General features: G+C 46.5%; 1 protein-coding gene and 1 long non-coding RNA gene across 3 annotated transcripts in view; one reads left to right on the forward strand and one right to left on the reverse strand.

Annotated features, from left to right (window-relative positions):
* The window catches only part of NXN (nucleoredoxin), a 154,360-nt gene that overhangs the window by 76,341 nt on the left and 59,745 nt on the right, over positions 1–18,274 (forward strand). The window lies entirely within an intron of this gene.
* Positions 2,304–12,418, reverse strand: LOC106005306. 2 transcript variants are annotated; one of them, XR_006603722.1, is made up of 4 exons: positions 11,961–12,418; positions 10,961–11,112; positions 9,073–9,157; positions 2,304–3,278 (listed from the first exon to the last, which is right to left on the reverse strand). It is a non-coding gene; the product is annotated as an uncharacterized LOC106005306 (long non-coding RNA). The 2 variants fall into 2 exon arrangements; XR_006603723.1 differs by lacking the exon at positions 2,304–3,278 and adding an exon at positions 8,352–8,935.

Below are 18,274 nucleotides of genomic sequence, written 5' to 3' on the forward strand. Positions count from 1 at the left end.
GGTGTCGACTTTGGTTGTTTTGAATTTATTGTCTCGGTAAGTTTGGATCTCAGGTTTGGGCATTTTTCCTCAGACTGCTGCTGTGGGGATCGTGAACTGGCCATGCTCCTGCGTGCCCTTTGTGAGTGAGGCCACGTTTTGTGTTGGCAAATCCAGGGGGAGCAAAGACTAAGCATTCCAGTGCTTTGTTGCTCTCTCTGAAGTAGAAGTAGTATCCACGGGCTCTGAAGTGTCTATGGCCTTAAACTTGAAACCCCAGGTACCACACTCATTTTGCATCCTGTGACCCCCCAGGATTAACCCGCCGGCCTTTCTCCTTTATCTTCACCTTTCCACCATCTACTTTTTGACCTGAATGGCACAACCATCCAGCCATCAAGGCTCAAAGCTTTCAGCGTGTTGCAAGCATGATAACTTCACCACTTAGTAAGAATTTGGCTCCAGCTGGGACTGGGCTTACTGCTCTGCCTTCTCACTCTCCAAGGAGGCAAGGGTCGCCTTGCTGGTGGGGGGAGGAGCTGAGAGCCGAACCTGTTTCCTGACCCGCACAAGCCCTTAAGCAGAAGGCCATGGTGCTTTCTCTTTGTGCTCTGAGATTCTAACTCCCAACTTCCTGGGACTTGTTTTTTGAGTCTAGCAATTGGAGTGGATCAGTCAGTGCTTGCATAAGTTCCCAGGTATCTAGAAGGTTCTCTGACATCCCCACTGTCGTTTTTCTCTGTGAATGATAATCACAGTTGTCTGAAGATCTTAGAGCGCCCTACTTTTTTAAAGTTCTTAAAATCTTGCTGAACCTTCTCCAGTTCTGAGATGTGGAGTATCCCCCCTCCACCGGCCCATTAAAAACCCCTTAAGCCCAGTGTTCTGTTCTTTTCTGTGCTTACTCCCTTAGGTGTGGTGTGAATCCAAGCGGAAGGGAAAGGAACACTTACAGAGCACACACGGACAACATGGCTTGCCTGTCCCAGTTACCTCAGCAACCTGCGAAGTAGTTACTGACATCTGTGTTCTGTGAACGAGGGAACTGAGGCTTGGGGGAGGCTCAGCAGACTTGCCCTTGGACTTCATGGCTAATGGGCGGGGACAGAACAAGGATTCGAACCCAGGTCTGCATACCACCAGAGCCCATGTGCTTTCACTCTACATAATTTCCTTTCCATTGAATGGGAGTTGGGTTTAATGAAATTTTACTTTTTCTTAGGGAAAAGGAGGTAGAGAGCCTTATAGAAACACATGGAAAACCTTTCTTTTTTTCCCCCCCTGAAGCCGGCAGAGGGCCCATCTCAGTAAAGGGGGTTTACTTACATCAAGTGAATGGAAAAACTGGGTCATGTCGCTGCCAGGAGCCTGTGTTTCTGTTTAATTGGCTAGCACACACTTTCTTTGTCTTTGTTTACCTTGTGGCTGGTTCTGACAATATGGATTCTTTCCTTAGCCTCTTCACGTTGGAGAAGTAAGCGGTAGGATTTTAGTGGACAGAGAAAAGGACTGAGAACGCCCGGGATTTGGAAAAACTCCACCATGTGTTGCAAAACAAGAAGTACGCTTGTTGACTTTGATGGCAAGAGCTTATGAATGGGGGGTGGCTCAGTCTGTTAAGTGTCTGCCTTCCGCTTGGGTCATGATCCCAGGGTCCTGGGATCCAGCCCTGTATCGGGCTCCCCACTGGGCGGGGAGTCTGCTTCTCCCTCTCCCTCCACCTGCCCCTCCCCCTGCTTGTGCTCTCTCCCTCCCTCTCTCTCAAATAAATAAATAAATATATATATTTTTAAAAGCACATTAATGACCACCTACTGCATCACACCCCCCGAATCACACACAGCCCCGTTAGCACAGAACTTCGTACACACCCTCTTCTCCCCTATCCCATCCGTCCTTCATCACTGCGGTCTTCTCCCTGGGAGAGTACTGGCCAGTCCACCAGCAAGTGTTTATTGAGCTCCTACTAGATAAAAGTTTGTTGTACCCAGATTGTCAGACAAAAACGATAAAATAAATAATAGAACAAGATCAAGGCATTTTTCCTTTCGATTTCGATCAAAGTACCCAGAGGAGTAAGAGCTGTTCTTTCTAGATAACTTCTTTGTGTCATGTCATTTCAGGATCACTGGAAAGGATTTTGATCCACTTTATAGAACTGAAATTTTCAGGATTTAGCCATTTCCTTTCAGAGCCTTAAAAGTCATTGTGTAATCTGGACTATATTTCCTGTTTCTTCTTCCCTTTCTCCTGCTTTTCTCCTGTCGATGTCCCATCCCCCTCTCCCCCTCTCCTGTACTCCCCGCCCCCCCCCCCCCCGCCCCAATCTCTGGCTTTTCTCTCACCACAGTGACTTTTGGTAGCTTAGCAACATCGATTCTCATGTAGCAAAGCTTCCTGTGAACTGCTGGCCTTCCCAAGGAAAAATCATGTGAAGCATCAGGTATCCAGCAGAAGTGATCTCCTTGGGCTAAATATCCCTTTGGCTTGATAAGGGCAAAGCCCCTTTAGTCCAGCCTGGATGTGAAGGGACCTTCTGCTTGCTTTATTTATTGATTTTTTAAAGCCAAAGCAATGTTAGCAGAGCCAAGAATAACGTTGGAGAGACTCTGTACAAGAACATACCCTTGCGCAGTTTCCTGATGGGAATCCAGTCAGCCTTACACTTGGGACCCGGGAGCTTTGGTTGGAGAAATCTTGCACAGCGATCCGAACGGGATGGGTCCTGGATGCAGAGCCTTTTACTTCTGATGGGCTCCTCCTCCTGCCAGCCTCATGCTGCCTTTTCCATGTGGTCTCGTGCAAGGGTTTTGAGCCATATTTAGAGCCTTTGTTCCCATTTTCCCAGGAGAGCTCAAAAAGCCAGCATCTCAGTCCCCAGGTAGGCACAGAGCCTGTCTTCGGAATGGGGCTTGTGGAGAAAAAGGACCTTTCGGTCATTTAATTGCAGAGACCATCCCTGGCTGAGAAACGCAACAGGAGAAAAATGGAAATCTGGAAGGAGGAGATCCGCTGCGGAATCCTTCAGCCTTTGGATTGCCGATCTCCTGCTCAGATGCGCACGTCTGTTAGTCACCATCCAAGGCTTGCCTGATTGTTACAGGACCTGTCCTGCCAAGGCCCCGTTCCTGGATCTCTCTCCCTTGTACCAGTCCATCTTACCCGGGGGACCTGGCCTAGGATTGCTTTCTCTTAGATACCCTGCTTCCCCCTCAGATGGCTCTTGCCCGCTGATGTGCTCAGCCACGCTCTTCTTCCTTGCATTCCTCCGTCATTGTTCCTTGTCCTCAGTTATGTATCTGGGGGAAAGAACCCCCACAAATTAATAATAATAATTAATAGCAGATTTTAATACTCATTTTTATTGGATCTAGAAATTACAAGGACAGGCAAGTGGGCCACTCGGGCCGACAGTGTTTGTTACTAAGGTGAGGTAGACCAGTTCGCCACCAGGAGCTTTAGTTGACCAAGTAGCTGCGCGGGGTGGGTTACTGTGAGTGTGGGGACACCATGGTTTTGATCTTTGCTTCCCTGGGTACTAGACTGGTTGTTGGGGTATAGCTGCCATGGAACCGTTTATTCACACTCTAGAAATCAGTTCTACCAGGACATCCACGCATGGTGAGACGTTTTGGATCAGACAGTGGCTCAGGCTAATTTATTAACTTGCAGGGGGCCTCCATCCCTGTGCTGGTGTCTGATCATTTGCATTTCATCCAGGACACTGCATTTCCCTGTTCTCTGGTGGCTAGAAAACCAGATTAGGAACTAGATTTTTTAAAAAAATTTTTCTTAAAAGATTTTGTTTATTTAGGGCGCCTGGGTGGCTCAGTGGGTTAAGCCGCTGCCTTTGGCTCAGGTCATGATCTCAGGATCCTGGGATCGAGTTCCGCCTCGGGCTCTCTGCTCAGCAGGGAGCCTGCTTCCCTCTCTCTCTCTCTCTGCCTGCCTCTCTGTCTACAGTGAACTCTCTCTGTCAAATAAATAAAATCTTTAAAAAAAAAAAAGATTTTATTTATTTATTTGTTAGAGAATGCAAGTGCACAAGCAGGCAGAGCAGCAGGCAGAGGTGGAGAAAGAAGCAGGCTCCCTGCCAAGCAAGGAACCCAATGTGTGACTTGACCCAGAAGGACTTGATCCCTTCGACCTGAGCCGAAGGCAGTGGCTTAACTGACTGAGCCACCCAAGCGTCCCTAGATTTTTTTTTTTTCTTCAAAAAGGTAGTTGGATGGCAAGATAGAGGGATACTTCTTTCTAGGTATTCCCAGCTCAACCCTTCTGTGAGCACTCAGTCCACCCCCTCCCCCAACAGTGTGGGGCATACTTCCAGAACTTGCTTTTGTGTATCCTGATTTTCTCTGTTCTTTGCTCACCACGTCCTACATCACGTCCATGGTACACCCTTCCCCCACCTCTGCCCCGGTCTTCCTTTAGTTGTGCTTATCCCCCTGACTAGGCCAAGGTCCTGTGGTCTGGCTGCTCCATCTCTCTACTTTGCACTGTTTGGAACAATTATCTCTAAAAAATCTCCACCAAGCGAGCTTTCCTTGCTTCTCTTTAGGGGAATTTCTGGTTTTCCGGGTGCCTGCTTTCTGGGGAGAATTCCAGGGGTCCTCTCATGTGTGATCTCTCTTGGGAGGAGATTTTAGTTTTGTAGCCCAGGACATTTACTACCAGCTTTTTTCTTTCTTTAGCCTCAGGTCATGAAGGTGGCGTGGGAGGGACTGCCCGCTGTGGGTGTCATGGAAATTTGAGGCCCACGCTGGTTGGACTCCAAGAACAAAGACTACTTTTACAATAGCCAGCGAGCAGCTCCTGCCTGCGAGGCTCAGGGAGAGAAGAGAGACCTGGGCCTCCAGCAGGGTGGTTGCCTGTCTGAGAAACCGAGATTTAGCAAAGAGCGAGCCAGGTCCTCATCCAAAGGACCTGTCTTCTTCCTCCAGCCTGCTAACTTCTGCCTTGATAGGCACGATTCTTACACACATTGGTGTGAAGAAAGAAATGAGAGGAAAAGATAGAAAACTCCTCTTTTCTTCTTCCACTTAACAGTGAAGTGCAGGTTCTATGAACTGATGTCTCAGATACGTGGAGGGGGAAGAGGCTGGGTCCATTGCTCTGAGATCTTTCCTTCACCCCACCTTTTCTCAGGGAAGACGGGACCACCCACCCACCAGTTTTCTGGTCCTGCTCCACGGCCTGGCTTTGGGGACCTCGGTGGCTTCTGTCTCATGGTTCCACATAGCCAGGCAGAGTCCAGCTTGCTTTCCTCAGATTCTGTGGTGTTCTCCACAAGATCACAGTTCTGTCAGCAGGGTTCTCTGCTTTTCATCACTTCTTGGGAGGTTGCAAGCCAGTCACCTCCTCAAGTCCCAGGTTGATACAATCAACCTCACCTTAAACCACCAGCTTCCCACAGGCTCCTTCCAGATCCTCATGCCTTCCGGCTTCTCTTCCGCAGTTGCCGCCAACACTGCACCTATCCCTCAAGGCCATATTCGTGCAAAACAGGCTCTTGTCAGCTCTGTCTCTGCCTGTGAGAAGTTCAGCTTTAAAGATTTTTCCTTTTTTTTCCCCTGAAGATTTTATTTATTTGACAGAGAGAGATCACAGGTAGGCAGAGAGACAGAGAGAGATGGGGAAAGAAGGCTCCCTGCTGAGCAGAGTCCGATGCGGGGCTTGATCCCAGGACCCTGAGACCATGACCCGAGCCAAAGACAGAGGCTTACTTAATCCACTGCCTTCAAGAGTTTTGCTTTTTTAAACCAGAGCCATTAGAAACTCTAAAGGTATTATGCTCATTCCTCTCGTTCTTTAGAAGTGCTGAACATGAAGCCCGGTCTTCTCAGCCAGAAGATGGGTTTGAGAAGGTAGAAGTGTGGCACGCGGGGTGAACCCTCAGGAGGGGCCTGGGCCTGCAGTCTCCACCCCCGCCTCCTCCTGTCCTTACTTCTTGGCCTCAGCAAGGCACAGAGTGGCCATGAGTCTTGGTTTCCCATTCTCTGAAAAGTGTACGCACAGCTATATGACCAGGACTCAACACCGGTGTTTCAAAGCAGGAAGAAAGTTACTCAGTTTGTCCTTCTTGGGACGCAGTGTGGTGAGTGGAAAGAGCATAGGTTTTTCGTTTTAGAGCTGCTGTCTATTCCCCCTTTACCATCCAGTGGCTCTGGTTCTTTCCACCGAGTTCCTTCACTCTCTCGGAACCTCTGTCTTCTCATGTCGTAAACGCGGGGCTGATGATGGTGATGCCCACCTTCAGGACCGTTGCTGGGGTGAGATCACTGCAGGTGCGTGAGGGGCCAGGACAATGTGCAGTATACAGCAGGTACTCTCTTTGTAAGTGGTGGTTGTGAGGAGCGGCTCGCAGTTAGAGAAGAGAGTAAGACCATTGAGGCGCCTGGGGATTGGGCACGGCACAGGACCTACCTCACGGACTAGCTGCTCTGGCTACGCCTGGGCTCTGCCACTCCCAGCCGGGTGGAAGGCTCAGCAGCTGGCCTGCTCAATGTGCTCGCTTCACTTAGTTGGACTAAAAGAGCAGCCACCCTGCGCCTTCACTTGTGTTGACGTTCCTTCATTCATTCAACAAACCGGTAAGCTAGTACCTATATTCTCCCGGTGCCTGAAAAGGTACTAGGGGAAATTTTGAACAAAATAGCCCCCATTTACAGCTTAGAGACAGAAAGCCAATCCTCATTATGCAGAGGGATAATTACTACTAAACGAGCTAACAAATGTCAGGTGCTTTGCACACAGTTGTAACCATCTTAGACGTATAGAAGCCCCCCACACCAGTGTAAAAAGATGTCTGGAGGGGTGCCTGGGTGGCTCAGTGGATTAAGCCTCTGCCTTTGGTTCAGTTCATGATCTCAGGATCCTGGGATTGAGCCCCTCGTTGGGCTCTTTGCTTAGTGGGGAGCCTGCTCCCCGCTCTCTCTCTGCCTGCCTCTCTGCCTATTTGTGGTCTCTCTCTCTGTCAAATAAAAAATCTTAAAAAAAAAAAAAAAGATGTTTGGAGGCAGAGTGGAATGGAGGGGTGCTAGGCCTGTGAGAGTAGCTGATACTTGATCCAAGCCTTGAGGACGAGTGGGGACTTAGCAGGTTGGACGGGTATGAAGATAGGGTGGGAGGGAAGTGTGAAGAGGGAAGGCGGTAGGAGGGTGTTCTGGGCAGCTAACAGCGAAAACAAAGAATGGCTCGATGCACGGAAGGACCTCAGTGCTTTTGCTGTTCTTGCTAAGGAGTGTGGTCTATATGCTCAGGGTGAGGGAGAGCAGTAGAAGGAAGTTAAGCAGAGGCTTCTGTGTTTGGATGAGGATAGATTCAGGGGCGGGGAGGGAGGTCAGACCAGAAATGTTCAGGAGGCAGGTGTAGTAACGTGGATCTGAGCTCCAGCTAAGGCAGCTGGGATGGAGAGAGGAGAGGTGGGTTCAGGAGTGATCCGGGGAGTGACTGAGTAGAAGGAAGATGGTGGACAACTCCCAGTGCTCTGGCTTGGCAGATTGGGTGGAGATTGACAGGACAGAGTAACAGCAGAGAAAGATGGGAAGGGGAGGTGATCACTCTTGGGAAGGTGAACACGCCGGGTAGGCAGGCACTACGTGTTCACTCTGGAGTTTGCCATTACCTACCCCAAGATGGAAAGAACAAACTTTTTTTTAATACAGAAAGAAAAGATGCACAGATCTTAAGTGTTGAGTTCAATGTGTTTGGATAGCTGTTATGTAAATATCATGCAAAACAAGATGTAGGACATTTCCATCTCCCTTGAAAGTTTCCTCTTGCCCTTTCCCAGTCACCCCCCGAACACGTTTGGTTTTCTGTCACTATCATTTGCTTTTGCACATTCTAGAACTTCATATAAATGGAATCACACATACACCTTTAGCGTCTGTGGAGTTCATCTGTATCGTGGCACGTGTCAGTAGTTCCTGGATATTGCTGAGAAGTAGTCCACTGAATGAACATGGCACAATTTCTCCATTCTTTTGTTGTTGGAGGGGTTTCCAGTTTGGGGTGGGAGATGGCTGCTAGAAGCTGGGACAGTTTGTTGCATGAACATATTTTTAAATTTCCCTTGGGGAAATACCTACGAGTGGGATTATAGGGTTAGAGGGTACATGTATATTTACCTTCAGAAGAGTTCTTCGGGGGCGCCTGGGTGGCTCAGTGGGTTAAGCCACTGCCTTCGGCTCAGGTCATGATCTCAGGGTCCTGGGATCGAGTCCCGCATCGAGTCCCCCTGCTGAGCAGAGAGCCTGCTTCCCTCTCTCTCTCTCTCTGCCTGCCTGTCTACTTGTGATTTCTCTCTGTCAAATACATAAATAAAATCTTTAAAAAAAAAAAAAAAAAGAAGAGTTCTTCGAAGGGGTTGCACCATGTTATACACCCCCCAGCGGGGCATGAGGGTCCTCACCAGCGTCTCATGGTGTCAGTCCTTTATATTTCTACTGTTCTAGTGCCTGTGAAGTGGTTTAATTTGCATTTCCCTGATGATTTACGATGTTGAACACTTTCCATTTGCTTATTGGCTATCCACGCATCTCCTTTTTTTTAAGTGTCCACAAATCTTTTGCCTGTTTTTTTTTTAATTGGATCACTCCTCTCATAGCTGATTTGTAAATGGTCTTTATATAGTTGGGGTACGAGTCCTTTGTCAAAGGAACATTTGTGCACATTTTTAGATTTAATACCACTTGGTTCTACCCATCTAAAAGCAATGGAGGCATTTTTAGATTCTTTCCAAGATATTATGAAAGGTTCTTTAGTGATTATAATTCTTTATTTCGGACTTTGAAAGAGGGTGTGCGGCACTTTCTGTGACCACAGTCTGTGGTCCACTGACTGTGGGTTTAGGTGGGGGATCGGAGCTGAGCAGGGCCCAGGGAGGCTTAGGAGAGGCTCTGGATGTTAAGAAATATGTTCATTTGTGGTCCCAGGGAGAGTCCTTCCCAAGCTGTAGAATAACCAGTGTTAGAGTCTTTCCAAGAATATATTCCTCTGTGTTATTTTTAAAAAACGATGATAAATAATGGGAACTTCCAAACTTAATTTCACTGTAGAGAAAATACTGTATGAATCGTATCTACTTACTCAGCCTCAGTGGTTCACAGGCAGTGGTGTTTCGTCTGATCTCCATCAGTTAATTTCAAAGCAAATCCCAGATGTCATGTCATTTCTGTCATAAACATGTTAGAATGTATTTCCAAAAGAGAAAGAATCTTCAAATACACAAACACACACAACCAAATTACCACACCTTAAAAATTAATAATTGCTTAATAATACTTTTGTTTTTTAACAGTTTATTTGAATGGCCTTTGTCTGAGTTTTGATCATCACTGGGAGAAGACAAGCTTGGTCCTTTTTCCTCCATCCTGGCTCTTCTTGTATATAGTCCCTCTGGGGTCACGTGTTCTCAGCCTAGCTGTCCGCTACCCCTTCACTTTTTCTTAAAATCTTTATGTCCAGGGGGGCCCAGGTGGCTCAGTCTCTTAAGCATCTGACTCTTGGTTTCAGCCCAGGTCATGATCTTGGATCTGATCTTGTGGGATCGGTCCACATCAGGCTCCACACTCAACAAGGAGTCTGCTTGGGATTCTCTCTCTCCCTCTCTCTCCGTCCCTCCCCACTACTTGTGTTTTTGTGCATGCTCTCTCTCATAAATAAATAAAATTTAAAAATAAAACCAAAGGGGCACTTTGTGGCTCAGTCGGTTAAGCATCCAGCATCTGCCTTTGGCTCAGGTCATGATCCCAGCGTTCTGGAATCAAGCCCTGTGTCAAGCAAGGAGCCTGTTTCTCCTTCTCCCTCTGCCCCTCCCCTGCTTGTGCTGTTTCTCTCTCAAATAAATAAATAAAATCCTAAAAAAAAGAAAACCACCTTTATGTCCAGCACACATACATGCAGAAAAGTGCAAAAGACATAAATACACAAGTTCCTGCATTATAACTTCCATATAACCACATCAAAGTCAAGAACTAGAACTTTGCCAGACTCTAAAAGTCTGCTGTGTGTGCACCTTCCCTGGCCCAGCTCCCACCCCACCCCCCTTACCTTCCAAAGAAACCATCACCCTGACTTTCACGGCAATCACTCCCTTGCCTCTCTGGAGAATTTTCAGCCCGAGTGTGCTTCCCTAAACACTATAGTTTACTTTTACCTTTTTAGAGCTTTATATAAATAGAATTATTTATTAATCTGAAAATGAAGTCAAATTTGTCAGGCTTTTTGTTTAAGGTTGTGCTCTTGGGTCACAAGAAGAAATCCTTACCAACCCGGGGGTGCTTTCATTCTCAGTTTTTTCTTTTACCTTTTGACTCTTGTAAGCTTTATTGTTCTGCCTTTGGTGTTTAGGACTCCTTTTCACTTTTCCCACCAATTTCCCATCTCACTTTTCCCAGGAAGACATTCCACAAGCATGCAGACTCCAGCTGATTGTTCTTTTGTTCTAGCTTCTCAACCCCCAACATGAGGCTTCCTGTGGACAGCTGTGGACAGCGTGGACTCACCAAGCAGAGGCCAGGGCTCATGCTACTGACCAAAGAGGGAGCAGCAAGAGAGGGAGACAGTTCCAGACATTTGAGCCACTGACCCTGGTCTGATCCACCTCTAGGAACTCTGGCCCAGACTGGGATTTGCAGGGGAGGGCCTCGTTTAAGCTAGCCTTATCCTCTTGTCAGCCCAAATGGCCTGCTTGGTTTCTGGTTAGAAGCATCTACCCTTCACAGTCAACTTATTCTTTTGGCCTAAAGAATGTTCTCCTGGGGCACCTAGGTGGCTCATTGGGTTAAAGCCTCTTCCTTCAGCTTGAGTCGGGCTCTCTGCTCAGCAGGGAGCCTGCTTCCTCCTCTCTCTCTCTCTCTCTCTCTCTCTCTGTGATCTCTGTCAAATAAATTTTAAAAATCTTAAAAAAAAAAAAAAAAAAGAATGTTCTCCTAAATATGTAAAAGGAATTTGATGGAGGGATCCCCAGTTCTACCTGCTGTGGGTCAAGGGAGCCTTGAGCACCTTTTCCTCTTCTCTACTTCTCACTCCCGTGAGTAGAGGTCCTCGGGTGTGCTAGCTTCCGGCCACTTGGAAGAGTCTGTGGCTTTTCTGGGGGTGCTCTATTTTGAGTCCGATTGTTTGGATCTGATCAGAAAAACAAACACTTATTTTGAATTTTCTCCCTGACCTCTCTGAGCTAGGTTCAAATGATTTTTTTTAACTCTACCACATGTGAATTACAGGAAGCGCTCTCCTGTTGGGGAAGTGGGTCATTTCCAAGATTTTTCTCTCCAGGAAAAGTGTAACTTATTAAGTGTGCTTATTAAGACATTTTCTTCTTTTATGTGCCCCTAACACAATCTTATCATAAACCTCAGCCCTGGTTGTTAATCTGAAGTTATTTAATTAAATTCTTTCATTTTACATATGAAGAAATAAAATCCCCTCCCCCAAAAAAGAATGATTTGCTCAAGGCCATGTGTTGTATTCAGAGACTGAGGATTAGGAATTATGCCCTGACTGAGGATAAGAAAAACAATGGCTTTAAAAAAAAATTGTTGTGATCTCGCTATTTTTTTTTTTTTAATTTCTTGAATGAAACCTCATCCTTGAATTTGGTGCATCAGACAATCAGGTTGGAATGCAAGTGGAATTTCCATTCTTAACCAAACAAAATATAGCTCAGAGATTCTCCTTGAAAGATGAATTGTTCTCAGTGTCATTTTGTTCGTCACTCTCTGCCTGGATCAAAACACTGCTTTACCACAGTGGGCATTGCTGTTGAATTCCATACCTGTGAGAGAAGCTTCTAGAGACCTTTCACTTGAACCGCACATATTTAGCGGAGTTGTTTTTTCTGAGCCATCCCGTTTTGCTGCCCCCTGCTAGAGGCCACAAAGATGCAGTTGCTGAAAGCTCCTCCCCACTTTGTAGGAGGTAAACCATACCCCCCCCTCACCCCAGGTAGGTAAAGGCCAAGTCCAGCAAATTACCAGTAGGTTCGCATGCAGTATTCATGTTGGATGTCGCCAACTCGGTCAGTCAGCTGGTGGTGTCTTTACCTGGTTGCTGGAGAGACCTCAGTTTCCATGGATCCAAAACCAAACTTGTTTCCCGACTTCCACCCCTTCTGCTTCGCCTTTGTTACACGACTTCTCCATTCCTCACTCTCCACCCAGTCTTTCATTAATGAGTTCATTCAATATTTGATCTCTTAACAGGTTTTACCTGTTTTTAAAGGCTCTGTTTAACTCCGTAACAGCGTCCTACTGATTCATGGACCCAAGCTACAATCCTTGGCATTTCTCAACTCATTTCCCCTCATTCTCAGGGTCCAATTAGGTCCTGCAGAATTGCTCTAGGATTGCCTTAACCAGTCCGCTGACCTCCAGTCTCACCCCCGTGACAGGGCTCCCAGAAGACCTTCCTAACAACACCAGTTGTTCATACAAACACACCGTCTTTGCAGGCGGATTGAATCCAAAACTCCTTGGTGTGGACCTTAAGGCCTCTCACTGCCGAGCCCCACCCAGCTTCCCAGGTCCTCTTGTGCGCCCGTGTGCACACTCACCAGTGCTCTGCACTCTACCGTGTCAACCTGCCCCAGAGATCCTCAGACCGCCACCGGCTGCATCAACCTTGAGCCTTTGTGCCTGCTGATTCCTCTACCAAGGCTGCCCCTCCCTTCTTCTCTATCTGGTGTCGAGGGGCTCAGAAATAAACTGTATGCATTGTCCCTTCAGCTATGGAGGACTCTAACACACCGGTCCTCCACTCTGTGGTTACTTCTTGGCTCGGCAGATCTCTCTCGTGTCGTCCATTAACTCTCCTTTAAGTAAAGGACAATTTCTTGTCTGTTTCCTCCTCCAGACTATGGCCCCAGTGTGTAGCAGGGGTTTTCTCTTCTGGCCTCATTTCCAATAGTTTGTTTCCATGATGACATGAACGAGAGTCTTACTTCTCAACCCCCATGGCACCAGCCATCACCATCACTGCTCCCCTACCCTCCTGAACACCCTCCAAGGCTTTATATTCCACAGTATTCCAAAAACTTCCAGTTCCCCAAGTGTCCTGGGTTCATCCTTTCTCTCACTCTGTCTTGGCTGCCTTCTCCCAACCTATTCATAACCTGCCTGATAAAATCTACATCATTCTTCAAAAAGCAGCTCAGACATCTCTTCTTTCTCCATTTGCTCTAACTTACAACAAGATTAAATAATCAAAATAGCTCATACTAATGTGGCACTCTCAGCTCTCGGCACTGTTCTAAGCATGTGATGCTTGACACGAAGTAAGCAGTCAACCAATGATAGCTAGAATTATTCTTATTTTTAATAATAAGTTGCCTTTATGTTAATTGTAGTGTTGATGTGTTCCTTCAAAATTATTTTTTTCTCTTGTCTTTTTTGTCTTTTGTTCCAGCTAATTTGTTTATTCATCTAGAGCAGACTCTGGTTTTCTCAGGTAGGCCTCTGCAGTAATGACAGTTGCCTTGGTGGCAAAAGGATGGTGCTTGAGCGGAGAACTCAGGCAGGAGAAGACAATGATTCTATTTTAGGAGTGTGTGTTGGAGAATGAAAAGCCGAGAAGAGTTCATTCTTACTAGACTCCGGTCTGTTTCCTTTTCCCACCTTCCCTTTTCTGTTGTCCTGTGTAGTAAATGAACTGCCCTGATTTTCCAGGGAAATGACTTAAATGAAGGCTTAAACATTTTTTCCTTGACCAACTGTGAGAAAATTTGGGTTTTTTATTTTCTTTGTGGAGGGAGGAAATCTCCTACAAACTCATTGGTTGTTACCACTATTATTATTATTTTAGATTTTATTTATTTGACACATCACAAGTAGGCAGAGAGGCAGGTAGAGAGAGGAGGAAGCAGGCTCCCTGCTGAGCAGAGAGCAGGATGCGGGACTTGATCCCAGGACCCTGAGATCATGACCTGAGCCACCCAGGCGCCCCTGTTACCACTATTATTATGAACAAAGCTTCTAGAACTTCACTTCCCGCCGTCCTTCTACCACAGGGGCTATGGAGGTCTCAGGTAAGCAGAAGCTAAAAGTTTCCAGTAAGAGTCTGACGTTCCCCAGTGCATAATTTCAAAGGCGATAGTCTCTCTCAGTGACCTACAAGTCATTGATTCGGGCTCAGTATTAGCCTGGGTTCTCCAGAGAAACAGAGCCCATAGAGGTGTGTGTGTGTTTATAAATGAAGAGATTTATTATAAGGAATTGACTCATGGAGTTTTAGAGGCCAAGAAATTCCAAGGTCGGCAGTCGGCAGGCTGGAGAACCAGGAGTGCTGGTGGTGTAAGTTCCAGTAGAAGACCAAAAGCAGAAGACACCAGTGTCCCAGCTCAAAGACAGTAGGCAGTTGAATTCCCCCTTACTCAGCCTTTTGTTCTTTGCAGGCTTTCCACTGACTTGGACAGAGCTTACACTGGGGTGGGGAAATCTGCATTATTCAATCAATTTATTGATTTATGATTTATGATCAATTTATTGATTTATGATTTATGATCAATTCATTGATTTATGATTTAGGTGCAGACCCATCCAGAATAAGGTTTAATCCATATCTGGGCATGCCATTCAGATTATCACAGGTGCTTGCACACTCTGTGTAGCTGTCTGTCTTCTGATGGTGTGGTTCAGTGTCCAAGCCTGGAGTGTACAGCAGCTTAGCTGCAAGGCTCGGACTTGATCCTGGAGCTCGCCTTTTTGTCCTGGGTGTCTCCATATTACAGCTGGCATTACTTCAGGCCTTCTTTGTTTGTACTAGAACCACAGTCCTCAACTTTTTACTCCTTTTTTTTCCCCCACAGCACACATGGCGTATAAAATTACATGTATAGTATTCTTCTGTGGCCATGTCCAGATTTTGACAATTCTTTCCCCGTATCCCACCCTCCAGTTTCCCAGGAAATAAAGAAATAGCACCAGAGATGCTCTCTGACTTATCCTTTTTTTTTTTTTTTTAAGATTTTATTTATTTATTTGACAGAGAGAGACACAGTGAGAGAGGGAACCCAAGCAGGGGGAGTGGGAGAGGGAGAAGCAGACTTGCTGCCGAGCAGGGAGCCTGATGCGGGGCTTGATCCCAGGACTCTGGATCATGACCTGAGCCAAAGGCAGACACTTAACGACTAAGCCACCCAGGCGCCCCTCTGTGACTTGTTAATGAAAGCATTTTACGAGCTTGAGAAAAACTCTTGGGTGTTCATCAGTAATGCAGCATAGCTAGATTGGGAATGGATAAAACATGTTAAGTCCTGGTTAGGTACTAGATTGCAATTTTTTCCACTCAAGGAAGCTTGTGAGAAACATGCATGTGCTGTGGTTCATATTTGAAAAAGAAATGGCTTACAAACTTCCCTTTAGGTGATACTAATAATTGATTCCTTGTCTGTCTCATCATGGAGGTGATTGTACTGGCCCAGTCTTAATACTGGAGCTCCTGGATTCCTGAGAATCGTATACTCTTTGGTTAATGGCAGTTGTGACTATGCCTTCAGAATTACAGCAGTTAAAGATCACCTTGTTTAAAATCAAAACATATGTCAAAGTTCTGGACGTGTGGGTAATTCCAGAGTATTTGCTTAGAAGGAAAGAGGATAGGATTCCTCATCCAACCTGGCCCTTCCTATTCCATGATGTTCCTTTACACCTCCTAATTCATATCAGGTTATAAAAATGAACCCTTAAAGCTTGCCTGTGAGTCTTCTGTATCACACAATAAATTCAAGGTGCTTTCCTTATTACTAAGACTTGGCAGAACCTGTGCCTCACTAAATTAACTTCCCCTCAGTTTCTCTAATCTGTTACCTCCATTCCTTGTGTTGGGGAATTAGAATTAGGAAGTGATTCAGGACTGAATGGAAACCAAAAGGATGGCAGCAGAGGCTTGGAGCAAGGCTTCTCAACCTTGGCATTTTTGACCCTTTGAGCCAGATCAGCTTTTGCTGGGGGTGGGGTGGTGTGCTAGCCTGTGGATTGTGGAATATTTAACATTATCCCTGCCTTTTACCCAGGACATGCCAATAACACCTGCTCTCCCCAGGTGTGGCAACCAAAAATGTCTCCAGACATTGGCAGGTGTCCCCTGGGAAACAAAATCACCCCTGGCTGAGAACCCCTTGTTTGGAGCAAGCACTCAATCCCAGCACCATTCTTTTTTTTTTTTTTTTTTTTTAGATTTTATTTATTTATTTGACAGAGAGCACAAGTAGGCAGAGAGGGAGGATGAAGCAGTCTCCCTGCTGAGCAGAGAGCCCGATGTGGGGCTCGATCCCAGAAGCCTGGGATCATGACCCAAGCCAAAGGCAAAAGCTTTAACCCACTGAGCCACCCAGACACAACCCCGCCCCCAGTACCATTCTGTTGATCGAGAGCAAAGAAAAAGTGAGGGACTTGTTCCCAGAGACACTGGGAGGGAGATTTGGTGGGACTTAGCCCTTGATTGTTCATGGAATACAAAAGAGCAGAGGGAATAAGAAATGAAGTCAAGATTTACCTGTTTAACACTTTCTCCTTTCCCTTGTACTTGTTTCTCCGGTTAACTTACAGAACTGAGTATTTGTAATGAGGAGTGTTGTTTTAGTGGGTAGAGCTAGGGAGCTCATTGTTTCTATTGAATCCCATCTACACCGATTATTCTTACAGGATCTTTCTACAGTATCCAGTTTAGATGCTGCAGACATAACGCTCAGTATTAAGTATGTGAAAGTGAGCAGGGACAGAAACTTCTGCCAAAATGCCTTGGGAAGATGGTTGCATTTGCAGCTCAGGGCCGTTTCGAGGGCTTTAGAGACCTCCCTCCACTTTGTAATCTGTGAAGGTTCGAAGCCCTTGCTGGATCAGAGCAGAGATGTGTCAGGCAGCCCCCTGGACGTTGAAGCTGTCTGCCCAGAGCTTCCCGATCAGAGAGCGCGAGCAGGTGCCTGGTGAGTCAGAAGCTGGGACGCCCCTGGGTCAGCATCAGGAGCTGCTGGAGCGGCTGCTGTGTCTGTTCTGGGATGGCCTCCTCGAGGCGGTCTGGCCTTTGATGGAACCTGGTGTGAGTAACGACTGCCTACCCTTTGATGAGAAACAGATTTGTGTCGGGAAGTTAACAAATAATGAAGTAGAAAAAGATGCGAGGAAAGGAATTGTTTGGCAGATGGGGTTCGCTAGGTCTTGAGGTTCATCTGTGAGACCGCCACACCGGATAAAGGCCTGTGGCCGGGGTAGTGCGCCGTACGCACGGCTGTTGCCTCCCTTCTGGATGTGGGCTTCTATGTGCTCTGCACCTATCGCTTGTGCAGTGATTGGGTTTTTGGTTTGTTTTTTTTTTTTTTTTAAGATTTTCTTTGTTTTATGTATTTATTTGATTGGGAGAGCCAGAGAGCACAACCAGAGGGAATGACGGAAGGAGAGGGATAAACAGGTTCTGCACTGAGCAGCGAGCCTGATGCGGGGTTCGATCCTAGGCCCCTGGGATCATGAACGGAGCAGAAGACAGACGCTTAATCATCTGAGCCACCCAGGGTCCTGTGCAGTGATTTCTGAGACGAAAGCCTCAGAAGCCTCTTTTCCTCTTTGTCCTTTCTGGACATTTCCCTTCTTCTCATTTACTCCTACACACACGTACTGGGTGGCGAGCCTGGTGCCCTCATGGCGGAGGGGCATGTTTTCTGCTCTCAGTGTCAGGGGGTCAGGGGGAGCAGGAGAGAATTGTGATGTGTGTGTTGGGATGGCATTGGGCATGCTGCATACCCAGCGCTGTCACTCTGCTGGCTGGATGAGAGTTAAAAGCGATGAAATCGGGTGATTTCCCAGAAATCTCATCAAGTCTTGGAGAAAGAGTAAGTCTCAGAGAAACAGGACAGAGTGGGGCCATCCAGGTAGAGGGAAGAACATATGCAGAGGACAGGGTTGGCAGGGTGATGGTGGGGCGGGTGTCTCTGAGGACAGACAATTGTGAATGTTAAAGGATAAGGTTGGCAGTTGGAAAGAGTGATAGGAGCAAAAAATCTGATTTGGGAAGTACATGAGACTTCATTTTGAAGGAGTCAGAAGGGTTTCGAACATGAAATGGCTTTGTAAAAAATATACACTTGGATGCATTTACGGATTTTCTGTTTTATTGCATTGGCTCCCTATAATGTACCAAAACACTGTATGTATGGAGACTTTATGATAACTTCTAATAACCAGTAGTACAGATCCCACACTTAAAAAAAAATATATTTAAGAGCAAGAGAGGGAGAGAGGGCATGGGCAGGGGAGGGCATGGGCATTTTTATTTTTAAAAAATAAAATCTTTTTTAAAA

The sequence above is a fragment of the Mustela putorius genome, unplaced genomic scaffold (assembly GCF_011764305.1).
Source record: "Mustela putorius furo isolate JIRA1106 unplaced genomic scaffold, ASM1176430v1.1 tig00003962_pilon_pilon_pilon, whole genome shotgun sequence".
NCBI classification, from domain to species: Eukaryota; Metazoa; Chordata; class Mammalia; order Carnivora; family Mustelidae; genus Mustela; species Mustela putorius.